Genomic DNA, 20,109 nt, shown 5'->3' on the forward strand with positions numbered 1-20,109 from the left:
GGAAAATGATCCATATCTATTAGGCTAAGCTGTCAACTGGTCCCATGGTGTAATGGTTAGCACTCTGGACTTTGAATCCAGCGATCCGAGTTCAAATCTCGGTGGGACCTATATTTTTGCAGCAGAACATTGTCAAATTGGCCCAAATGCACGTAAGATAGCCACTGATGACTTCAACGAAAGGCAGGTCATTCTCATTGATGATGTTGGGGGTATATAAACCAACCAAAGCGCCTGCAATATAATTGTATACATAACACATTTTATTTTCTCCATTGAGAAGCAAACGTCAACATTCGGTCAGAAGTAATGTCCCCATTAAATAGAAATGTCAAGATCTGAAGGCAGAGAATAGACAGAGATAAAATTAAGACGAAACGCCCCGCTGATTGACTTTGTGAGGTACCTTATTGCGTAGTATCTACGTCCTGACAATGTAGCACATGCTCCACACCACAACTACACCTTGACAAGTCGCACATGGAATTTAGCAGGCGTCACAGTGGCTCAGTCACGCCAATCTCAAGGGAAGGGATTATCAGTAAGTTTGTAATGCTTAAGACTTTGGTATTGTGATGTGCGGTCCTATGGTGTAATGGTTAGCACTCTGGACTCTGAATCCAGCGATCCGAGTTCAAATCTCGGTAGGACCTACTGCTGGTTTTTAGCAAGATTTTAATTCATTTTGATTGGGATGTAGGAAACAAAGCATACTGAATGAGAAGACTACACTGGCCGGGGCAAACTACCTTTACACCTCTACATCACACCCAAATCCAATGCCTAATATTATTCCATTTGAAGGGTTTCTCCCAGTCCACAATCTAATGTAGGATAACAACATGTGTGTGTCCCCAGATACTTCCTCTTAGCTTAACTGGAAAATGATCCATATCTATTAGGCTAAGCTGTCAACTGGTCCCATGGTGTAATGGTTAGCACTCTGGACTTTGAATCCAGCGATCCGAGTTCAAATCTCGGTGGGACCTATATTTTTGCAGCAGAACATTGTCAAATTGGCCCAAATGCACGTAAGATAGCCACTGATGACTTCAACGAAAGGCAGGTCATTCTCATTGATGATGTTGGGGGTATATAAACCAACCAAAGCGCCTGCAATATAATTGTTTTACATAACACATTTCTCCATTGGGAAGCAAACGTCAACATTCGGTCAGAAGTAATGTCCCCATTAAATAGAAATGTCAAGATCTGAAGGCAGAGAATAGACAGAGATGAAATTAAGACGAAACGCCCCGCTGATTGACTTTGTGAGGTACCTTATTGCGTAGTATCTACGTCCTGACAATGTAGCACATGCTCCACACCACAACTACACCTTGACAAGTCGCACATGGAATTTAGCAGGCGTCACAGTGGCTCAGTCACGCCAATCTCAAGGGAAGGGATTATCAGTAAGTTTGTAATGCTTAAGACTTTGGTATTGTGATGTGCGGTCCTATGGTGTAATGGTTAGCACTCTGGACTCTGAATCCAGCGATCCGAGTTCAAATCTCGGTAGGACCTACTGCTGGTTTTTAGCAAGATTTTAATTCATTTTGATCGGGATGTAGGAAACAAAGCATACTGAATGAGAAGACTACACTGGCCGGGGCAAACTACCTTTACACCTCTACATCACACCCAAATCCAATGCCTAATATTATTCCATTTTAAGGGTTTCTCCCAGTCCACAATCTAATGTAGGATAACAACATGTGTGTGTCCCCAAACACGTCCTCTTAGCTTAACTGGAAAATGATCCATATCTATTAGGCTAAGCTGTCAACTGGTCCCATGGTGTAATGGTTAGCACTCTGGACTTTGAATTCAGCGATCCGAGTTCAAATCTCGGTGGGACCTATATTTTTGCAGCAGAACATTGTCAAATTGGCCCAAATGCACGTAAGATAGCCACTGATGACTTCAACGAAAGGCAGGTCATTCTCATTGATGATGTTGGGGGTATATAAACCAACCAAAGCGCCTGCAATATAATTGTATACATAACACATTTTATTTTCTCCATTGAGAAGCAAACGTCAACATTCGGTCAGAAGTAATGTCCCCATTAAATAGAAATGTCAAGATCTGAAGGCAGAGAATAGACAGAGATAAAATTAAGACGAAACGCCCCGCTGATTGACTTTGTGAGGTACCTTATTGCGTAGTATCTACGTCCTGACAATGTAGCACATGCTCCACACCACAACTACACCTTGACACGCCGCACATGGAATTTAGCAGGCGTCACAGTGGCTCAGTCACGCCAATCTCAAGGGAAGGGATTATCAGTAAGTTTGTAATGCTTAAGACTTTGGTATTGTGATGTGCGGTCCTATGGTGTAATGGTTAGCACTCTGGACTCTGAATCCAGCGATCCGAGTTCAAATCTCGGTAGGACCTACTGCTGGTTTTTAGCAAGATTTTAATTCATTTTGATCGGGATGTAGGAAACAAAGCATACTGAATGAGAAGACTACACTGGCCGGGGCAAACTACCTTTACACCTCTACATCACACCCAAATCCAATGCCTAATATTATTCCATTTGAAGGGTTTCTCCCAGTCCACAATCTAATGTAGGATAACAACATGTGTGTGTCCCCAGATACGTCCTCTTGGCTTAACTGGAAAATGATCCATATCTATTAGGCTAAGCTGTCAACTGGTCCCATGGTGTAATGGTTAGCACTCTGGACTTTGAATCCAGCGATCCGAGTTCAAATCTCGGTGGGACCTATATTTTTGCAGCAGAACATTGTCAAATTGGCCCAAATGCACGTAAGATAGCCACTGATGACTTCAACGAAAGGCAGGTCATTCTCATTGATGATGTTGGGGGTATATAAACCAACCAAAGCGCCTGCAATATAATTGTTTTACATAACATATTTCTCCATTGGGAAGCAAACGTCAACATTCGGTCAGAAGTAATGTCCCCATTAAATAGAAATGTCAAGATCTGAAGGCAGAGAATAGACAGAGATGAAATTAAGACGAAACGCCCCGCTGATTGACTTTGTGAGGTACCTTATTGCGTAGTATCTACGTCCTGACAATGTAGCACATGCTCCACACCACAACTACACCTTGACAAGTCGCACATGGAATTTAGCAGGCGTCACAGTGGCTCAGTCACGCCAATCTCAAGGGAAGGGATTATCAGTAAGTTTGTAATGCTTAAGACTTTGGTATTGTGATGTGCGGTCCTATGGTGTAATGGTTAGCACTCTGGACTCTGAATCCAGCGATCCGAGTTCAAATCTCGGTAGGACCTACTGCTGGTTTTTAGCAAGATTTTAATTCATTTTGATTGGGATGTAGGAAACAAAGCATACTGAATGAGAAGACTACACTGGCCGGGGCAAACTACCTTTACACCTCTACATCACACCCAAATCCAATGCCTAATATTATTCCATTTGAAGGGTTTCTCCCAGTCCACAATCTAATGTAGGATAACAACATGTGTGTGTCCCCAGATACGTCCTCTTAGCTTAACTGGAAAATGATCCATATCTATTAGGCTAAGCTGTCAACTGGTCCCATGGTGTAATGGTTAGCACTCTGGACTTTGAATCCAGCGATCCGAGTTCAAATCTCGGTGGGACCTATATTTTTGCAGCAGAACATTGTCAAATTGGCCCAAATGCACGTAAGATAGCCACTGATGACTTCAACGAAAGGCAGGTCATTCTCATTGATGATGTTGGGGGTATATAAACCAACCAAAGCGCCTGCAATATAATTGTATACATAACACATTTTATTTTCTCCATTGAGAAGCAAACGTCAACATTCGGTCAGAAGTAATGTCCCCATTAAATAGAAATGTCAAGATCTGAAGGCAGAGAATAGACAGAGATAAAATTAAGACGAAACGCCCCGCTGATTGACTTTGTGAGGTACCTTATTGCGTAGTATCTACGTCCTGACAATGTAGCACATGCTCCACACCACAACTACACCTTGACAAGTCGCACATGGAATTTAGCAGGCGTCACAGTGGCTCAGTCACGCCAATCTCAAGGGAAGGGATTATCAGTAAGTTTGTAATGCTTAAGACTTTGGTATTGTGATGTGCGGTCCTATGGTGTAATTGTTAGCACTCTGGACTCTGAATCCAGCGATCCGAGTTCAAATCTCGGTAGGACCTACTGCTGGTTTTTAGCAAGATTTTAATTCATTTTGATTGGGATGTAGGAAACAAAGCATACTGAATGAGAAGACTACACTGGCCGGGGCAAACTACCTTTACACCTCTACATCACACCCAAATCCAATGCCTAATATTATTCCATTTGAAGGGTTTCTCCCAGTCCACAATCTAATGTAGGATAACAACATGTGTGTGTCCCCAGATACGTCCTCTTGGCTTAACTGGAAAATGATCCATATCTATTAGGCTAAGCTGTCAACTGGTCCCATGGTGTAATGGTTAGCACTCTGGACTTTGAATCCAGCGATCCGAGTTCAAATCTCGGTGGGACCTATATTTTTGCAGCAGAACATTGTCAAATTGGCCCAAATGCACGTAAGATAGCCACTGATGACTTCAACGAAAGGCAGGTCATTCTCATTGATGATGTTGGGGGTATATAAACCAACCAAAGCGCCTGCAATATAATTGTATACATAACACATTTTATTTTCTCCATTGAGAAGCAAACGTCAACATTCGGTCAGAAGTAATGTCCCCATTAAATAGAAATGTCAAGATCTGAAGGCAGAGAATAGACAGAGATAAAATTAAGACGAAACGCCCCGCTGATTGACTTTGTGAGGTACCTTATTGCGTAGTATCTACGTCCTGACAATGTAGCACATGCTCCACACCACAACTACACCTTGACAAGTCGCACATGGAATTTAGCAGGCGTCACAGTGGCTCAGTCACGCCAATCTCAAGGGAAGGGATTATCAGTAAGTTTGTAATGCTTAAGACTTTGGTATTGTGATGTGCGGTCCTATGGTGTAATGGTTAGCACTCTGGACTCTGAATCCAGCGATCCGAGTTCAAATCTCGGTAGGACCTACTGCTGGTTTTTAGCAAGATTTTAATTCATTTTGATCGGGATGTAGGAAACAAAGCATACTGAATGAGAAGACTACACTGGCCGGGGCAAACTACCTTTACACCTCTACATCACACCCAAATCCAATGCCTAATATTATTCCACTTGAAGGGTTTCTCCCAGTCCACAATCTAATGTAGGATAACAACATGTGTGTGTCCCCAGATACGTCCTCTTAGCTTAACTGGAAAATGATCCATATCTATTAGGCTAAGCTGTCAACTGGTCCCATGGTGTAATGGTTAGCACTCTGGACTTTGAATCCAGCGATCCGAGTTCAAATCTCGGTGGGACCTATATTTTTGCAGCAGAACATTGTCAAATTGGCCCAAATGCACGTAAGATAGCCACTGATGACTTCAACGAAAGGCAGGTCATTCTCATTGATGATGTTGGGGGTATATAAACCAACCAAAGCGCCTGCAATATAATTGTTTTACATAACACATTTCTCCATTGGGAAGCAAACGTCAACATTCGGTCAGAAGTAATGTCCCCATTAAATAGAAATGTCAAGATCTGAAGGCAGAGAATAGACAGAGATGAAACTAAGACGAAACTCCCCGCTGATTGACTTTGTGAGGTACCTTATTGCGTAGTATCTACGTCCTGACAATGTAGCACATGCTCCACACCACAACTACACCTTGACAAGTCGCACATGGAATTTAGCAGGCGTCACAGTGGCTCAGTCACGCCAATCTCAAGGGAAGGGATTATCAGTAAGTTTGTAATGCTTAAGACTTTGGTATTGTGATGTGCGGTCCTATGGTGTAATGGTTAGCACTCTGGACTCTGAATCCAGCGATCCGAGTTCAAATCTCGGTAGGACCTACTGCTGGTTTTTAGCAAGATTTTAATTCATTTTGATTGGGATGTAGGAAACAAAGCATACTGAATGAGAAGACTACACTGGCCGGGGCAAACTACCTTTACACCTCTACATCACACCCAAATCCAATGCCTAATATTATTCCATTTGAAGGGTTTCTCCCAGTCCACAATCTAATGTAGGATAACAACATGTGTGTGTCCCCAGATACGTCCTCTTAGCTTAACTGGAAAATGATCCATATCTATTAGGCTAAGCTGTCAACTGGTCCCATGGTGTAATGGTTAGCACTCTGGACTTTGAATCCAGCGATCCGAGTTCAAATCTCGGTGGGACCTATATTTTTGCAGCAGAACATTGTCAAATTGGCCCAAATGCACGTAAGATAGCCACTGATGACTTCAACGAAAGGAAGGTCATTCTCATTGATGATGTTGGGGGTATATAAACCAACCAAAGCGCCTGCAATATAATTGTATACATAACACATTTTATTTTCTCCATTGAGAAGCAAACGTCAACATTCGGTCAGAAGTAATGTCCCCATTAAATAGAAATGTCAAGATCTGAAGGCAGAGAATAGACAGAGATAAAATTAAGACGAAACGCCCCGCTGATTGACTTTGTGAGGTACCTTATTGCGTAGTATCTACGTCCTGACAATGTAGCACATGCTCCACACCACAACTACACCTTGACAAGTCGCACATGGAATTTAGCAGGCGTCACAGTGGCTCAGTCACGCCAATCTCAAGGGAAGGGATTATCAGTAAGTTTGTAATGCTTAAGACTTTGGTATTGTGATGTGCGGTCCTATGGTGTAATGGTTAGCACTCTGGACTCTGAATCCAGCGATCCGAGTTCAAATCTCGGTAGGACCTACTGCTGGTTTTTAGCAAGATTTTAATTCATTTTGATTGGGATGTAGGAAACAAAGCATACTGAATGAGAAGACTACACTGGCCGGGGCAAACTACCTTTACACCTCTACATCACACCCAAATCCAATGCCTAATATTATTCCATTTGAAGGGTTTCTCCCAGTCCACAATCTAATGTAGGATAACAACATGTGTGTGTCCCCAGATACGTCCTCTTAGCTTAACTGGAAAATGATCCATATCTATTAGGCTAAGCTGTCAACTGGTCCCATGGTGTAATGGTTAGCACTCTGGACTTTGAATCCAGCGATCCGAGTTCAAATCTCGGTGGGACCTATATTTTTGCAGCAGAACATTGTCAAATTGGCCCAAATGCACGTACGATAGCCACTGATGACTTCAACGAAAGGCAGGTCATTCTCATTGATGATGTTGGGGGTATATAAACCAACCAAAGCGCCTGCAATATAATTGTTTTACATAACACATTTCTCCATTGGGAAGCAAACGTCAACATTCGGTCAGAAGTAATGTCCCCATTAAATAGAAATGTCAAGATCTGAAGGCAGAGAATAGACAGAGATGAAACTAAGACGAAACGCCCCGCTGATTGACTTTGTGAGGTACCTTATTGCGTAGTATCTACGTCCTGACAATGTAGCACATGCTCCACACCACAACTACACCTTGACAAGTCGCACATGGAATTTAGCAGCCGTCACAGTGGCTCAGTCACGCCAATCTCAAGGGAAGGGATTATCAGTAAGTTTGTAATGCTTAAGACTTTGGTATTGTGATGTGCGGTCCTATGGTGTAATGGTTAGCACTCTGGACTCTTGAATCCAGCGATCCGAGTTCAAATCTCGGTAGGACCTACTGCTGTTTTTTAGCAAGATTTTAATTCATTTTGATTGGGATGTAGGAAACAAAGCATACTGAATGAGAAGACTACACTGGCCGGGGCAAACTACCTTTACACCTCTACATCACACCCAAATCCAATGCCTAATATTATTCCATTTGAAGGGTTTCTCCCAGTCCACAATCTAATGTAGGATAACAACATGTGTGTGTCCCCAGATACGTCCTCTTAGCTTAACTGGAAAATGATCCATATCTATTAGGCTAAGCTGTCAACTGGTCCCATGGTGTAATGGTTAGCACTCTGGACTTTGAATCCAGCGATCCGAGTTCAAATCTCGGTGGGACCTATATTTTTGCAGCAGAACATTGTCAAATTGGCCCAAATGCACGTAAGATAGCCACTGATGACTTCAACGAAATTCAGGTCATTCTCATTGATGATGTTGGGGGTATATAAACCAACCAAAGCGCCTGCAATATAATTGTATACATAACACATTTTATTTTCTCCATTGAGAAGCAAACGTCAACATTCGGTCAGAAGTAATGTCCCCATTAAATAGAAATGTCAAGATCTGAAGGCAGAGAATAGACAGAGATAAAATTAAGACGAAACGCCCCGCTGATTGACTTTGTGAGGTACCTTATTGCGTAGTATCTACGTCCTGACAATGTAGCACATGCTCCACACCACAACTACACCTTGACAAGTCGCACATGGAATTTAGCAGGCGTCACAGTGGCTCAGTCACGCCAATCTCAAGGGAAGGGATTATCAGTAAGTTTGTAATGCTTAAGACTTTGGTATTGTGATGTGTGGTCCTATGGTGTAATGGTTAGCACTCTGGACTCTGAATCCAGCGATCCGAGTTCAAATCTCGGTAGGACCTACTGCTGTTTTTTAGCAAGATTTTAATTCATTTTGATTGGGATGTAAGAAACAAAGCATACTGAATGAGAAGACTACACTGGCCGGGGCAAACTACCTTTACACCTCTACATCACACCCAAATCCAATGCCTAATATTATTCCATTTGAAGGGTTTCTCCCAGTCCACAATCTAATGTAGGATAACAACATGTGTGTGTCCCCAGATACGTCCTCTTAGCTTAACTGGAAAATGATCCATATCTATTAGGCTAAGCTGTCAACTGGTCCCATGGTGTAATGGTTAGCACTCTGGATTTTGAATCCAGCGATCCGAGTTCAAATCTCGGTGGGACCTATATTTTTGCAGCAGAACATTGTCAAATTGGCCCAAATGCACGTAAGATAGCCACTGATGACTTCAACGAAAGGCAGGTCATTCTCATTGATGATGTTGGGGGTATATAAACCAACCAAAGCGCCTGCAATATAATTGTTTTACATAACACATTTCTCCATTGGGAAGCAAACGTCAACATTCGGTCAGAAGTAATGTCCCCATTAAATAGAAATGTCAAGATCTGAAGGCAGAGAATAGACAGAGATGAAACTAAGACGAAACGCCCCGCTGATTGACTTTGTGAGGTACCTTATTGCGTAGTATCTACGTCCTGACAATGTAGCACATGCTCCACACCACAACTACACCTTGACAAGTCGCACATGGAATTTAGCAGGCGTCACAGTGGCTCAGTCACGCCAATCTCAAGGGAAGGGATTATCAGTAAGTTTGTAATGCTTAAGACTTTGGTATTGTGATGTGCGGTCCTATGGTGTAATGGTTAGCACTCTGGACTCTGAATCCAGCGATCCGAGTTCAAATCTCGGTAGGACCTACTGCTGGTTTTTAGCAAGATTTTAATTCATTTTGATTGGGATGTAGGAAACAAAGCATACTGAATGAGAAGACTACACTGGCCGGGGCAAAGTACCTTTACACCTCTACATCACACCCAAATCCAATGCCTAATATTATTCCATTTGAAGGGTTTCTCCCAGTCCACAATCTAATGTAGGATAACAACATGTGTGTGTCCCCAGATACTTCCTCTTAGCTTAACTGGAAAATGATCCATATCTATTAGGCTAAGCTGTCAACTGGTCCCATGGTGTAATGGTTAGCACTCTGGATTTTGAATCCAGCGATCCGAGTTCAAATCTCGGTGGGACCTATATTTTTGCAGCAGAACATTGTCAAATTGGCCCAAATGCACGTAAGATAGCCACTGATGACTTCAACGAAAGGCAGGTCATTCTCATTGATGATGTTGGGGGTATATAAACCAACCAAAGCGAATGCAATATAATTGTATACATAACACATTTTATTTTCTCCATTGGGAAGCAAACGTCAACATTCGGTCAGAAGTAATGTCCCCATTAAATAGAAATGTCAAGATCTGAAGGCAGAGAATAGACAGAGATGAAATTAAGACGAAACGCCCCGCTGATTGACTTTGTGAGGTACCTTATTGCGTAGTATCTACGTCCTGACAATGTAGCACATGCTCCACACCACAACTACACCTTGACAAGTCGCACATGGAATTTAGCAGGCGTCACAGTGGCTCAGTCACGCCAATCTCAAGGGAAGGGATTATCAGTAAGTTTGTAATGCTTAAGACTTTGGTATTGTGATGTGCGGTCCTATGGTGTAATGGTTAGCACTCTGGACTCTGAATCCAGCGATCCGAGTTCAAATCTCGGTAGGACCTACTGCTGGTTTTTAGCAAGATTTTAATTCATTTTGATTGGGATGTAGGAAACAAAGCATACTGAATGAGAAGACTACACTGGCCGGGACAAACTACCTTTACACCTCTACATCACACCCAAATCCAATGCCTAATATTATTCCATTTGAAGGGTTTCTCCCAGTCCACAATCTAATGTAGGATAACAACATGTGTGTGTCCCCAGATACTTCCTCTTAGCTTAACTGGAAAATGATCCATATCTATTAGGCTAAGCTGTCAACTGGTCCCATGGTGTAATGGTTAGCACTCTGGACTTTGAATCCAGCGATCCGAGTTCAAATCTCGGTGGGACCTATATTTTTGCAGCAGAACATTGTCAAATTGGCCCAAATGCACGTAAGATAGCCACTGATGACTTCAACGAAAGGCAGGTCATTCTCATTGATGATGTTGGGGGTATATAAACCAACCAAAGCGCCTGCAATATAATTGTATACATAACACATTTTATTTTCTCCATTGAGAAGCAAACGTCAACATTCGGTCAGAAGTAATGTCCCCATTAAATAGAAATGTCAAGATCTGAAGGCAGAGAATAGACAGAGATGAAATTAAGACGAAACGCCCCGCTGATTGACTTTGTGAGGTACCTTATTGCGTAGTATCTACGTCCTGACAATGTAGCACATGCTCCACACCACAACTACACCTTGACAAGTCGCACATGGAATTTAGCAGGCGTCACAGTGGCTCAGTCACGCCAATCTCAAGGGAAGGGATTATCAGTAAGTTTGTAATGCTTAAGACTTTGGTACTGTGATGTGCGGTCCTATGGTGTAATGGTTAACACTCTGGACTCTGAATCCAGCGATCCGAGTTCAAATCTCGGTTGGACCTACTGCTGTTTCTTAGCAAGATTTTAATTCATTTTGATTGGGATGTAGGAAACAAAGCATACTGAATGAGAAGACTACACTGGCCGGGGCAAACTACCTTTACACCTCTACATCACACCCAAATCCAATGCCTAATATTATTCCATTTGAAGGGTTTCTCCCAGTCCACAATGTAATGTAGGATAACAACATGTGTGTGTCCCCAGATACTTCCTCTTAGCTTAACTGGAAAATGATCCATATCTATTAGGCTAAGCTGTCAACTGGTCCCATGGTGTAATGGTTAGCACTCTGGACTTTGAATCCAGCGATCCGAGTTCAAATCTCGGTGGGACCTATATTTTTGCAGCAGAACATTGTCAAATTGGCCCAAATGCACGTAAGATAGCCACTGATGACTTCAACGAAAGGCAGGTCATTCTCATTGATGATGTTGGGGGTATATAAACCAACCAAAGCGCCTGCAATATAATTGTATACATAACACATTTTATTTTCTCCATTGAGAAGCAAACGTCAACATTCGGTCAGAAGTAATGTCCCCATTCAAATAGAAATGTCAAGATCTGAAGGCAGATAATAGACAGAGATGAAATTAAGACGAAACGCCCCGCTGATTGACTTTGTGAGGTACCTTATTGCGTAGTATCTACGTCCTGACAATGTAGCACATGCTCCACACCACAACTACACCTTGACAAGTCGCACATGGAATTTAGCAGGCGTCACAGTGGCTCAGTCACGCCAATCTCAAGGGAAGGGATTATCAGTAAGTTTGTAATGCTTAAGACTTTGGTATTGTGATGTGCGGTCCTATGGTGTAATGGTTAGCACTCTGGACTCTGAATCCAGCGATCCGAGTTCAAATCTCGGTAGGACCTACTGCTGTTTTTTAGCAAGATTTTAATTCATTTTGATTGGGATGTAGGAAACAAAGCATACTGAATGAGAAGACTACACTGGCCGGGACAAACTACCTTTACACCTCTACATCACACCCAAATCCAATGCCTAATATTATTCCATTTGAAGGGTTTCTCCCAGTCCACAATCTAATGTAGGATAACAACATGTGTGTGTCCCCAGATACTTCCTCTTAGCTTAACTGGAAAATGATCCATATCTATTAGGCTAAGCTGTCAACTGGTCCCATGGTGTAATGGTTAGCACTCTGGACTTTGAATCCAGCGATCCGAGTTCAAATCTCGGTGGGACCTATATTTTTGCAGCAGAACATTGTCAAATTGGCCCAAATGCACGTAAGATAGCCACTGATGACTTCAACGAAAGGCAGGTCATTCTCATTGATGATGTTGGGGGTATATAAACCAACCAAAGCGCCTGCAATATAATTGTATACATAACACATTTTATTTTCTCCATTGAGAAGCAAACGTCAACATTCGGTCAGAAGTAATGTCCCCATTCAAATAGAAATGTCAAGATCTGAAGGCAGAGAATAGACAGAGATGAAATTAAGACGAAACGCCCCGCTGATTGACTTTGTGAGGTACCTTATTGCGTAGTATCTACGTCCTGACAATGTAGCACATGCTCCACACCACAACTACACCTTGACAAGTCGCACATGGAATTTAGCAGGCGTCACAGTGGCTCAGTCACGCCAATCTCAAGGGAAGGGATTGTCAGTAAGGTTGTAATGCTTAAGACTTTGGTATTGTGATGTGCGGTCCTATGGTGTAATGGTTAGCACTCTGGACTCTGAATCCAGCGATCCGAGTTCAAATCTCGGTAGGACCTACTGCTGTTTTTTAGCAAGATTTTAATTCATTTTGATTGGGATGTAGGAAACAAAGCATACTGAATGAGAAGACTACACTGGCCGGGACAAACTACCTTTACACCTCTACATCACACCCAAATCCAATGCCTAATATTATTCCATTTGAAGGGTTTCTCCCAGTCCACAATCTAATGTAGGATAACAACATGTGTGTGTCCCCAGATACTTCCTCTTAGCTTAACTGGAAAATGATCCATATCTATTAGGCTAAGCTGTCAACTGGTCCCATGGTGTAATGGTTAGCACTCTGGACTTTGAATCCAGCGATCCGAGTTCAAATCTCGGTGGGACCTATATTTTTGCAGCAGAACATTGTCAAATTGGCCCAAATGCACGTAAGATAGCCACTGATGACTTCAACGAAAGGCAGGTCATTCTCATTGATGATGTTGGGGGTATATAAACCAACCAAAGCGCCTGCAATATAATTGTATACATAACACATTTTATTTTCTCCATTGAGAAGCAAACGTCAACATTCGGTCAGAAGTAATGTCCCCATTCAAATAGAAATGTCAAGATCTGAAGGCAGATAATAGACAGAGATGAAATTAAGACGAAACGCCCCGCTGATTGACTTTGTGAGGTACCTTATTGCGTAGTATCTACGTCCTGACAATGTAGCACATGCTCCACACCACAACTACACCTTGACAAGTCGCACATGGAATTTAGCAGGCGTCACAGTGGCTCAGTCACGCCAATCTCAAGGGAAGGGATTATCAGTAAGTTTGTAATGCTTAAGACTTTGGTATTGTGATGTGCGGTCCTATGGTGTAATGGTTAGCACTCTGGACTCTGAATCCAGCGATCCGAGTTCAAATCTCGGTAGGACCTACTGCTGTTTTTTAGCAAGATTTTAATTCATTTTGATTGGGATGTAGGAAACAAAGCATACTGAATGAGAAGACTACACTGGCCGGGACAAACTACCTTTACACCTCTACATCACACCCAAATCCAATGCCTAATATTATTCCATTTGAAGGGTTTCTCCCAGTCCACAATCTAATGTAGGATAACAACATGTGTGTGTCCCCAGATACTTCCTCTTAGCTTAACTGGAAAATGATCCATATCTATTAGGCTAAGCTGTCAACTGGTCCCATGGTGTAATGGTTAGCACTCTGGACTTTGAATCCAGCGATCCGAGTTCAAATCTCGGTGGGACCTATATTTTTGCAGCAGAACATTGTCAAATTGGCCCAAATGCACGTAAGATAGCCACTGATGACTTCAACGAAAGGCAGGTCATTCTCATTGATGATGTTGGGGGTATATAAACCAACCAAAGCGCCTGCAATATAATTGTATACATAACACATTTTATTTTCTCCATTGAGAAGCAAACGTCAACATTCGGTCAGAAGTAATGTCCCCATTCAAATAGAAATGTCAAGATCTGAAGGCAGAGAATAGACAGAGATGAAATTAAGACGAAACGCCCCGCTGATTGACTTTGTGAGGTACCTTATTGCGTAGTATCTACGTCCTGACAATGTAGCACATGCTCCACACCACAACTACACCTTGACAAGTCGCACATGGAATTTAGCAGGCGTCACAGTGGCTCAGTCACGCCAATCTCAAGGGAAGGGATTATCAGTAAGTTTGTAATGCTTAAGACTTTGGTATTGTGATGTGCGGTCCTATGGTGTAATGGTTAGCACTCTGGACTCTGAATCCAGCGATCCGAGTTCAAATCTCGGTAGGACCTACTGCTGTTTTTTAGCAAGATTTTAATTCATTTTGATTGGGATGTAGGAAACAAAGCATACTGAATGAGAAGACTACACTGGCCGGGACAAACTACCTTTACACCTCTACATCACACCCAAATCCAATGCCTAATATTATTCCATTTGAAGGGTTTCTCCCAGTCCACAATCTAATGTAGGATAACAACATGTGTGTGTCCCCAGATACTTCCTCTTAGCTTAACTGGAAAATGATCCATATCTATTAGGCTAAGCTGTCAACTGGTCCCATGGTGTAATGGTTAGCACTCTGGACTTTGAATCCAGCGATCCGAGTTCAAATCTCGGTGGGACCTATATTTTTGCAGCAGAACATTGTCAAATTGGCCCAAATGCACGTAAGATAGCCACTGATGACTTCAACGAAAGGCAGGTCATTCTCATTGATGATGTTGGGGGTATATAAACCAACCAAAGCGCCTGCAATATAATTGTATACATAACACATTTTATTTTCTCCATTGAGAAGCAAACGTCAACATTCGGTCAGAAGTAATGTCCCCATTAAATAGAAATGTCAAGATCTGAAGGCAGAGAATAGACAGAGATAAAATTAAGACGAAACGCCCCGCTGATTGACTTTGTGAGGTACCTTATTGCGTAGTATCTACGTCCTGACAATGTAGCACATGCTCCACACCACAACTACACCTTGACAAGTCGCACATGGAATTTAGCAGGCGTCACAGTGGCTCAGTCACGCCAATCTCAAGGGAAGGGATTATCAGTAAGTTTGTAATGCTTAAGACTTTGGTATTGTGATGTGCGGTCCTATGGTGTAATGGTTAGCACTCTGGACTCTGAATCCAGCGATCCGAGTTCAAATCTCGGTAGGACCTACTGCTGGTTTTTAGCAAGATTTTAATTCATTTTGATCGGGATGTAGGAAACAAAGCATACTGAATGAGAAGACTACACTGGCCGGGGCAAACTACCTTTACACCTCTACATCACACCCAAATCCAATGCCTAATATTATTCCATTTGAAGGGTTTCTCCCAGTCCACAATCTAATGTAGGATAACAACATGTGTGTGTCCCCAGATACGTCCTCTTAGCTTAACTGGAAAATGATCCATATCTATTAGGCTAAGCTGTCAACTGGTCCCATGGTGTAATGGTTAGCACTCTGGACTTTGAATCCAGCGATCCGAGTTCAAATCTCGGTGGGACCTATATTTTTGCAGCAGAACATTGTCAAATTGGCCCAAATGCACGTAAGATAGCCACTGATGACTTCAACGAAAGGCAGGTCATTCTCATTGATGATGTTGGGGGTATATAAACCAACCAAAGCGCCTGCAATATAATTGTATACATAACACATTTTATTTTCTCCATTGAGAAGCAAACGTCAACATTCGGTCAGAAGTAATGTCCCCATTCAAATAGAAATGTCAAGATCTGAAGGCAGATAATAGACAGAGATGAAATTAAGACGAAACGCCCCGCTGATTGACTTTGTGAGGTACCTTATTGCGTAGTATCTACGTCCTGACAATGTAGCACATGCTCCACACCACAACTACACCTTGACAAGTCGCACATGGAATTTAGCAGGCGTCACAGTGGCTCAGTCACGCCAATCTCAAGGGAAGGGATTATCAGTAAGTTTGTAATGCTTAAGACTTTGGTATTGTGATGTGCGGTCCTATGGTGTAATGGTTAGCACTCTGGACTCTGAATCCAGCGATCCGAGTTCAAATCTCGGTAGGACCTACTGCTGTTTTTTAGCAAGATTTTAATTCATTTTGATTGGGATGTAGGAAACAAAGCATACTGAATGAGAAGACTACACTGGCCGGGACAAACTACCTTTACACCTCTACATCACACCCAAATCCAATGCCTAATATTATTCCATTTGAAGGGTTTCTCCCAGTCCACAATCTAATGTAGGATAACAACATGTGTGTGTCCCCAGATACTTCCTCTTAGCTTAACTGGAAAATGATCCATATCTATTAGGCTAAGCTGTCAACTGGTCCCATGGTGTAATGGTTAGCACTCTGGACTTTGAATCCAGCGATCCGAGTTCAAATCTCGGTGGGACCTATATTTTTGCAGCAGAACATTGTCAAATTGGCCCAAATGCACGTAAGATAGCCACTGATGACTTCAACGAAAGGCAGGTCATTCTCATTGATGATGTTGGGGGTATATAAACCAACCAAAGCGCCTGCAATATAATTGTATACATAACACATTTTATTTTCTCCATTGAGAAGCAAACGTCAACATTCGGTCAGAAGTAATGTCCCCATTCAAATAGAAATGTCAAGATCTGAAGGCAGAGAATAGACAGAGATGAAATTAAGACGAAACGCCCCGCTGATTGACTTTGTGAGGTACCTTATTGCGTAGTATCTACGTCCTGACAATGTAGCACATGCTCCACACCACAACTACACCTTGACAAGTCGCACATGGAATTTAGCAGGCGTCACAGTGGCTCAGTCACGCCAATCTCAAGGGAAGGGATTATCAGTAAGTTTGTAATGCTTAAGACTTTGGTATTGTGATGTGCGGTCCTATGGTGTAATGGTTAGCACTCTGGACTCTGAATCCAGCGATCCGAGTTCAAATCTCGGTAGGACCTACTGCTGTTTTTTAGCAAGATTTTAATTCATTTTGATTGGGATGTAGGAAACAAAGCATACTGAATGAGAAGACTACACTGGCCGGGACAAACTACCTTTACACCTCTACATCACACCCAAATCCAATGCCTAATATTATTCCATTTGAAGGGTTTCTCCCAGTCCACAATCTAATGTAGGATAACAACATGTGTGTGTCCCCAGATACTTCCTCTTAGCTTAACTGGAAAATGATCCATATCTATTAGGCTAAGCTGTCAACTGGTCCCATGGTGTAATGGTTAGCACTCTGGACTTTGAATCCAGCGATCCGAGTTCAAATCTCGGTGGGACCTATAGTTTTGCAGCAGAACATTGTCAAACTGGCCCAAATGCACGTAAGATAGCCACTGATGACTTCAACGAAAGGCAGGTCATTCTCATTGATGATGTTGGGGGTATATAAACCAACCAAAGCGCCTGCAATATAATTGTATACATAACACATTTTATTTTCTCCATTGAGAAGCAAACGTCAACATTCGGTCAGAAGTAATGTCCCCATTAAATAGAAATGTCAAGATCTGAAGGCAGAGAATAGACAGAGATGAAATTAAGACGAAACGCCCCGCTGATTGACTTTGTGAGGTACCTTATTGCGTAGTATCTACGTCCTGACAATGTAGCACATGCTCCACACCACAACTACACCTTGACAAGTCGCACATGGAATTTAGCAGGCGTCACAGTGGCTCAGTCACGCCAATCTCAAGGGAAGGGATTATCAGTAAGTTTGTAATGCTTAAGACTTTGGTATTGTGATGTGCGGTCCTATGGTGTAATGGTTAGCACTCTGGACTCTGAATCCAGCGATCCGAGTTCAAATCTCGGTAGGACCTACTGCTGTTTTTTAGCAAGATTTTAATTCATTTTGATTGGGATGTAGGAAACAAAGCATACTGAATGAGAAGACTACACTGGCCGGGACAAACTACCTTTACACCTCTACATCACACCCAAATCCAATGCCTAATATTATTCCATTTGAAGGGTTTCTCCCAGTCCACAATCTAATGTAGGATAACAACATGTGTGTGTCCCCAGATACTTCCTCTTAGCTTAACTGGAAAATGATCCATATCTATTAGGCTAAGCTGTCAACTGGTCCCATGGTGTAATGGTTAGCACTCTGGACTTTGAATCCAGCGATCCGAGTTCAAATCTCGGTGGGACCTATATTTTTGCAGCAGAACATTGTCAAATTGGCCCAAATGCACGTAAGATAGCCACTGATGACTTCAACGAAAGGCAGGTCATTCTCATTGATGATGTTGGGGGTATATAAACCAACCAAAGCGCCTGCAATATAATTGTATACATAACACATTTTATTTTCTCCATTGAGAAGCAAACGTCAACATTCGGTCAGAAGTAATGTCCCCATTAAATAGAAATGTCAAGATCTGAAGGCAGAGAATAGACAGAGATGAAATTAAGACGAAACGCCCCGCTGATTGACTTTGTGAGGTACCTTATTGCGTAGTATCTACGTCCTGACAATGTAGCACATGCTCCACACCACAACTACACCTTGACAAGTCGCACATGGAATTTAGCAGGCGTCACAGTGGCTCAGTCACGCCAATCTCAAGGGAAGGGATTATCAGTAAGTTTGTAATGCTTAAGACTTTGGTATTGTGATGTGCGGTCCTATGGTGTAATGGTTAGCACTCTGGACTCTGAATCCAGCGATCCGAGTTCAAATCTCGGTAGGACCTACTGCTGGTTTTTAGCAAGATTTTAATTCATTTTGATTGGGATGTAGGAAACAAAGCATACTGAATGAGAAGACTACACTGGCCGGGACAAACTACCTTTACACCTCTACATCACACCCAAATCCAATGCCTAATATTATTCCATTTGAAGGGTTTCTCCCAGTCCACAATCTAATGTAGGATAACAACATGTGTGTGTCCCCAGATACTTCCTCTTAGCTTAACTGGAAAATGATCCATATCTATTAGGCTAAGCTGTCAACTGGTCCCATGGTGTAATGGTTAGCACTCTGGACTTTGAATCCAGCGATCCGAGTTCAAATCTCGGTGGGACCTATATTTTTGCAGCAGAACATTGTCAAATTGGCCCAAATGCACGTAAGATAGCCACTGATGACTTCAACGAAAGGCAGGTCATTCTCATTGATGATGTTGGGGGTATATAAACCAACCAAAGCGCCTGCAATATAATTGTATACATAACACATTTTATTTTCTCCATTGAGAAGCAAACGTCAACATTCGGTCAGAAGTAATGTCCCCATTAAATAGAAATGTCAAGATCTGAAGGCAGAGAATAGACAGAGATGAAATTAAGACGAAACGCCCCGCTGATTGACTTTGTGAGGTACCTTATTGCGTAGTATCTACGTCCTGACAATGTAGCACATGCTCCACACCACAACTACACCTTGACAAGTCGCACATGGAATTTAGCAGGCGTCACAGTGGCTCAGTCACGCCAATCTCAAGGGAAGGGATTATCAGTAAGTTTGTAATGCTTAAGACTTTGGTACTGTGATGTGCGGTCCTATGGTGTAATGGTTAGCACTCTGGACTCTGAATCCAGCGATCCGAGTTCAAATCTCGGTAGGACCTACTGCTGTTTCTTAGCAAGATTTTAATTCATTTTGATTGGGATGTAGGAAACAAAGGATACTGAATGAGAAGACTACACTGGCCGGGGCAAACTACCTTTACACCTCTACATCACACCCAAATCCAATGCCTAATA

General features: G+C 42.4%; 46 non-coding genes across 46 annotated transcripts; all 46 read left to right on the top strand.

The window, feature by feature from the left end:
* Positions 1-38: 38 nt before the first annotated feature.
* Trnaq-uug (transfer RNA glutamine (anticodon UUG)) lies at positions 39-110 on the top strand. The gene has a single exon. It is a non-coding gene; the product is annotated as a tRNA-Gln (tRNA).
* A 471-nt stretch (positions 111-581) lies between these two features.
* Positions 582-653, top strand: Trnaq-cug (transfer RNA glutamine (anticodon CUG)). Its single transcript has one exon. It is a non-coding gene; the product is annotated as a tRNA-Gln (tRNA).
* A 264-nt stretch (positions 654-917) lies between these two features.
* On the top strand, positions 918-989 carry Trnaq-uug (transfer RNA glutamine (anticodon UUG)). Its single transcript has one exon. It is a non-coding gene; the product is annotated as a tRNA-Gln (tRNA).
* A 466-nt stretch (positions 990-1,455) lies between these two features.
* Trnaq-cug (transfer RNA glutamine (anticodon CUG)) lies at positions 1,456-1,527 on the top strand. The gene has a single exon. It is a non-coding gene; the product is annotated as a tRNA-Gln (tRNA).
* A 264-nt stretch (positions 1,528-1,791) lies between these two features.
* Positions 1,792-1,863, top strand: Trnaq-uug (transfer RNA glutamine (anticodon UUG)). Its single transcript has one exon. It is a non-coding gene; the product is annotated as a tRNA-Gln (tRNA).
* Positions 1,864-2,334: 471 nt separating this feature from the next.
* Trnaq-cug (transfer RNA glutamine (anticodon CUG)) lies at positions 2,335-2,406 on the top strand. Its single transcript has one exon. It is a non-coding gene; the product is annotated as a tRNA-Gln (tRNA).
* A 264-nt stretch (positions 2,407-2,670) lies between these two features.
* Trnaq-uug (transfer RNA glutamine (anticodon UUG)) lies at positions 2,671-2,742 on the top strand. The gene has a single exon. It is a non-coding gene; the product is annotated as a tRNA-Gln (tRNA).
* A 466-nt stretch (positions 2,743-3,208) lies between these two features.
* Positions 3,209-3,280, top strand: Trnaq-cug (transfer RNA glutamine (anticodon CUG)). Its single transcript has one exon. It is a non-coding gene; the product is annotated as a tRNA-Gln (tRNA).
* A 264-nt stretch (positions 3,281-3,544) lies between these two features.
* Trnaq-uug (transfer RNA glutamine (anticodon UUG)) lies at positions 3,545-3,616 on the top strand. Its single transcript has one exon. It is a non-coding gene; the product is annotated as a tRNA-Gln (tRNA).
* A 471-nt stretch (positions 3,617-4,087) lies between these two features.
* On the top strand, positions 4,088-4,159 carry Trnaq-cug (transfer RNA glutamine (anticodon CUG)). Its single transcript has one exon. It is a non-coding gene; the product is annotated as a tRNA-Gln (tRNA).
* A 264-nt stretch (positions 4,160-4,423) lies between these two features.
* Positions 4,424-4,495, top strand: Trnaq-uug (transfer RNA glutamine (anticodon UUG)). Its single transcript has one exon. It is a non-coding gene; the product is annotated as a tRNA-Gln (tRNA).
* Positions 4,496-4,966: 471 nt separating this feature from the next.
* On the top strand, positions 4,967-5,038 carry Trnaq-cug (transfer RNA glutamine (anticodon CUG)). Its single transcript has one exon. It is a non-coding gene; the product is annotated as a tRNA-Gln (tRNA).
* Positions 5,039-5,302: 264 nt separating this feature from the next.
* Positions 5,303-5,374, top strand: Trnaq-uug (transfer RNA glutamine (anticodon UUG)). Its single transcript has one exon. It is a non-coding gene; the product is annotated as a tRNA-Gln (tRNA).
* Positions 5,375-5,840: 466 nt separating this feature from the next.
* Positions 5,841-5,912, top strand: Trnaq-cug (transfer RNA glutamine (anticodon CUG)). The gene has a single exon. It is a non-coding gene; the product is annotated as a tRNA-Gln (tRNA).
* Positions 5,913-6,176: 264 nt separating this feature from the next.
* Trnaq-uug (transfer RNA glutamine (anticodon UUG)) lies at positions 6,177-6,248 on the top strand. The gene has a single exon. It is a non-coding gene; the product is annotated as a tRNA-Gln (tRNA).
* Positions 6,249-6,719: 471 nt separating this feature from the next.
* On the top strand, positions 6,720-6,791 carry Trnaq-cug (transfer RNA glutamine (anticodon CUG)). The gene has a single exon. It is a non-coding gene; the product is annotated as a tRNA-Gln (tRNA).
* A 264-nt stretch (positions 6,792-7,055) lies between these two features.
* On the top strand, positions 7,056-7,127 carry Trnaq-uug (transfer RNA glutamine (anticodon UUG)). Its single transcript has one exon. It is a non-coding gene; the product is annotated as a tRNA-Gln (tRNA).
* Positions 7,128-7,593: 466 nt separating this feature from the next.
* On the top strand, positions 7,594-7,666 carry Trnak-cuu (transfer RNA lysine (anticodon CUU)). The gene has a single exon. It is a non-coding gene; the product is annotated as a tRNA-Lys (tRNA).
* Positions 7,667-7,930: 264 nt separating this feature from the next.
* Trnaq-uug (transfer RNA glutamine (anticodon UUG)) lies at positions 7,931-8,002 on the top strand. The gene has a single exon. It is a non-coding gene; the product is annotated as a tRNA-Gln (tRNA).
* A 471-nt stretch (positions 8,003-8,473) lies between these two features.
* On the top strand, positions 8,474-8,545 carry Trnaq-cug (transfer RNA glutamine (anticodon CUG)). The gene has a single exon. It is a non-coding gene; the product is annotated as a tRNA-Gln (tRNA).
* A 264-nt stretch (positions 8,546-8,809) lies between these two features.
* On the top strand, positions 8,810-8,881 carry Trnaq-uug (transfer RNA glutamine (anticodon UUG)). Its single transcript has one exon. It is a non-coding gene; the product is annotated as a tRNA-Gln (tRNA).
* A 466-nt stretch (positions 8,882-9,347) lies between these two features.
* Positions 9,348-9,419, top strand: Trnaq-cug (transfer RNA glutamine (anticodon CUG)). Its single transcript has one exon. It is a non-coding gene; the product is annotated as a tRNA-Gln (tRNA).
* A 264-nt stretch (positions 9,420-9,683) lies between these two features.
* Positions 9,684-9,755, top strand: Trnaq-uug (transfer RNA glutamine (anticodon UUG)). Its single transcript has one exon. It is a non-coding gene; the product is annotated as a tRNA-Gln (tRNA).
* A 471-nt stretch (positions 9,756-10,226) lies between these two features.
* Trnaq-cug (transfer RNA glutamine (anticodon CUG)) lies at positions 10,227-10,298 on the top strand. Its single transcript has one exon. It is a non-coding gene; the product is annotated as a tRNA-Gln (tRNA).
* A 264-nt stretch (positions 10,299-10,562) lies between these two features.
* Positions 10,563-10,634, top strand: Trnaq-uug (transfer RNA glutamine (anticodon UUG)). Its single transcript has one exon. It is a non-coding gene; the product is annotated as a tRNA-Gln (tRNA).
* A 471-nt stretch (positions 10,635-11,105) lies between these two features.
* On the top strand, positions 11,106-11,177 carry Trnaq-cug (transfer RNA glutamine (anticodon CUG)). The gene has a single exon. It is a non-coding gene; the product is annotated as a tRNA-Gln (tRNA).
* A 264-nt stretch (positions 11,178-11,441) lies between these two features.
* Positions 11,442-11,513, top strand: Trnaq-uug (transfer RNA glutamine (anticodon UUG)). The gene has a single exon. It is a non-coding gene; the product is annotated as a tRNA-Gln (tRNA).
* Positions 11,514-11,985: 472 nt separating this feature from the next.
* On the top strand, positions 11,986-12,057 carry Trnaq-cug (transfer RNA glutamine (anticodon CUG)). Its single transcript has one exon. It is a non-coding gene; the product is annotated as a tRNA-Gln (tRNA).
* Positions 12,058-12,321: 264 nt separating this feature from the next.
* On the top strand, positions 12,322-12,393 carry Trnaq-uug (transfer RNA glutamine (anticodon UUG)). Its single transcript has one exon. It is a non-coding gene; the product is annotated as a tRNA-Gln (tRNA).
* Positions 12,394-12,865: 472 nt separating this feature from the next.
* Positions 12,866-12,937, top strand: Trnaq-cug (transfer RNA glutamine (anticodon CUG)). The gene has a single exon. It is a non-coding gene; the product is annotated as a tRNA-Gln (tRNA).
* A 264-nt stretch (positions 12,938-13,201) lies between these two features.
* Trnaq-uug (transfer RNA glutamine (anticodon UUG)) lies at positions 13,202-13,273 on the top strand. Its single transcript has one exon. It is a non-coding gene; the product is annotated as a tRNA-Gln (tRNA).
* Positions 13,274-13,745: 472 nt separating this feature from the next.
* Positions 13,746-13,817, top strand: Trnaq-cug (transfer RNA glutamine (anticodon CUG)). The gene has a single exon. It is a non-coding gene; the product is annotated as a tRNA-Gln (tRNA).
* Positions 13,818-14,081: 264 nt separating this feature from the next.
* On the top strand, positions 14,082-14,153 carry Trnaq-uug (transfer RNA glutamine (anticodon UUG)). Its single transcript has one exon. It is a non-coding gene; the product is annotated as a tRNA-Gln (tRNA).
* A 472-nt stretch (positions 14,154-14,625) lies between these two features.
* On the top strand, positions 14,626-14,697 carry Trnaq-cug (transfer RNA glutamine (anticodon CUG)). Its single transcript has one exon. It is a non-coding gene; the product is annotated as a tRNA-Gln (tRNA).
* A 264-nt stretch (positions 14,698-14,961) lies between these two features.
* On the top strand, positions 14,962-15,033 carry Trnaq-uug (transfer RNA glutamine (anticodon UUG)). The gene has a single exon. It is a non-coding gene; the product is annotated as a tRNA-Gln (tRNA).
* Positions 15,034-15,504: 471 nt separating this feature from the next.
* Trnaq-cug (transfer RNA glutamine (anticodon CUG)) lies at positions 15,505-15,576 on the top strand. The gene has a single exon. It is a non-coding gene; the product is annotated as a tRNA-Gln (tRNA).
* A 264-nt stretch (positions 15,577-15,840) lies between these two features.
* Positions 15,841-15,912, top strand: Trnaq-uug (transfer RNA glutamine (anticodon UUG)). Its single transcript has one exon. It is a non-coding gene; the product is annotated as a tRNA-Gln (tRNA).
* A 472-nt stretch (positions 15,913-16,384) lies between these two features.
* Positions 16,385-16,456, top strand: Trnaq-cug (transfer RNA glutamine (anticodon CUG)). Its single transcript has one exon. It is a non-coding gene; the product is annotated as a tRNA-Gln (tRNA).
* Positions 16,457-16,720: 264 nt separating this feature from the next.
* Trnaq-uug (transfer RNA glutamine (anticodon UUG)) lies at positions 16,721-16,792 on the top strand. The gene has a single exon. It is a non-coding gene; the product is annotated as a tRNA-Gln (tRNA).
* Positions 16,793-17,264: 472 nt separating this feature from the next.
* Positions 17,265-17,336, top strand: Trnaq-cug (transfer RNA glutamine (anticodon CUG)). Its single transcript has one exon. It is a non-coding gene; the product is annotated as a tRNA-Gln (tRNA).
* A 264-nt stretch (positions 17,337-17,600) lies between these two features.
* Positions 17,601-17,672, top strand: Trnaq-uug (transfer RNA glutamine (anticodon UUG)). Its single transcript has one exon. It is a non-coding gene; the product is annotated as a tRNA-Gln (tRNA).
* A 471-nt stretch (positions 17,673-18,143) lies between these two features.
* On the top strand, positions 18,144-18,215 carry Trnaq-cug (transfer RNA glutamine (anticodon CUG)). The gene has a single exon. It is a non-coding gene; the product is annotated as a tRNA-Gln (tRNA).
* A 264-nt stretch (positions 18,216-18,479) lies between these two features.
* Trnaq-uug (transfer RNA glutamine (anticodon UUG)) lies at positions 18,480-18,551 on the top strand. The gene has a single exon. It is a non-coding gene; the product is annotated as a tRNA-Gln (tRNA).
* Positions 18,552-19,022: 471 nt separating this feature from the next.
* On the top strand, positions 19,023-19,094 carry Trnaq-cug (transfer RNA glutamine (anticodon CUG)). The gene has a single exon. It is a non-coding gene; the product is annotated as a tRNA-Gln (tRNA).
* A 264-nt stretch (positions 19,095-19,358) lies between these two features.
* Positions 19,359-19,430, top strand: Trnaq-uug (transfer RNA glutamine (anticodon UUG)). Its single transcript has one exon. It is a non-coding gene; the product is annotated as a tRNA-Gln (tRNA).
* A 471-nt stretch (positions 19,431-19,901) lies between these two features.
* On the top strand, positions 19,902-19,973 carry Trnaq-cug (transfer RNA glutamine (anticodon CUG)). Its single transcript has one exon. It is a non-coding gene; the product is annotated as a tRNA-Gln (tRNA).
* Positions 19,974-20,109: the final 136 nt, after the last annotated feature.

This window comes from Haliotis asinina, chromosome 14, assembly GCF_037392515.1.
Source record: "Haliotis asinina isolate JCU_RB_2024 chromosome 14, JCU_Hal_asi_v2, whole genome shotgun sequence".
NCBI lineage: Eukaryota > Metazoa > Mollusca > Gastropoda > Lepetellida > Haliotidae > Haliotis > Haliotis asinina.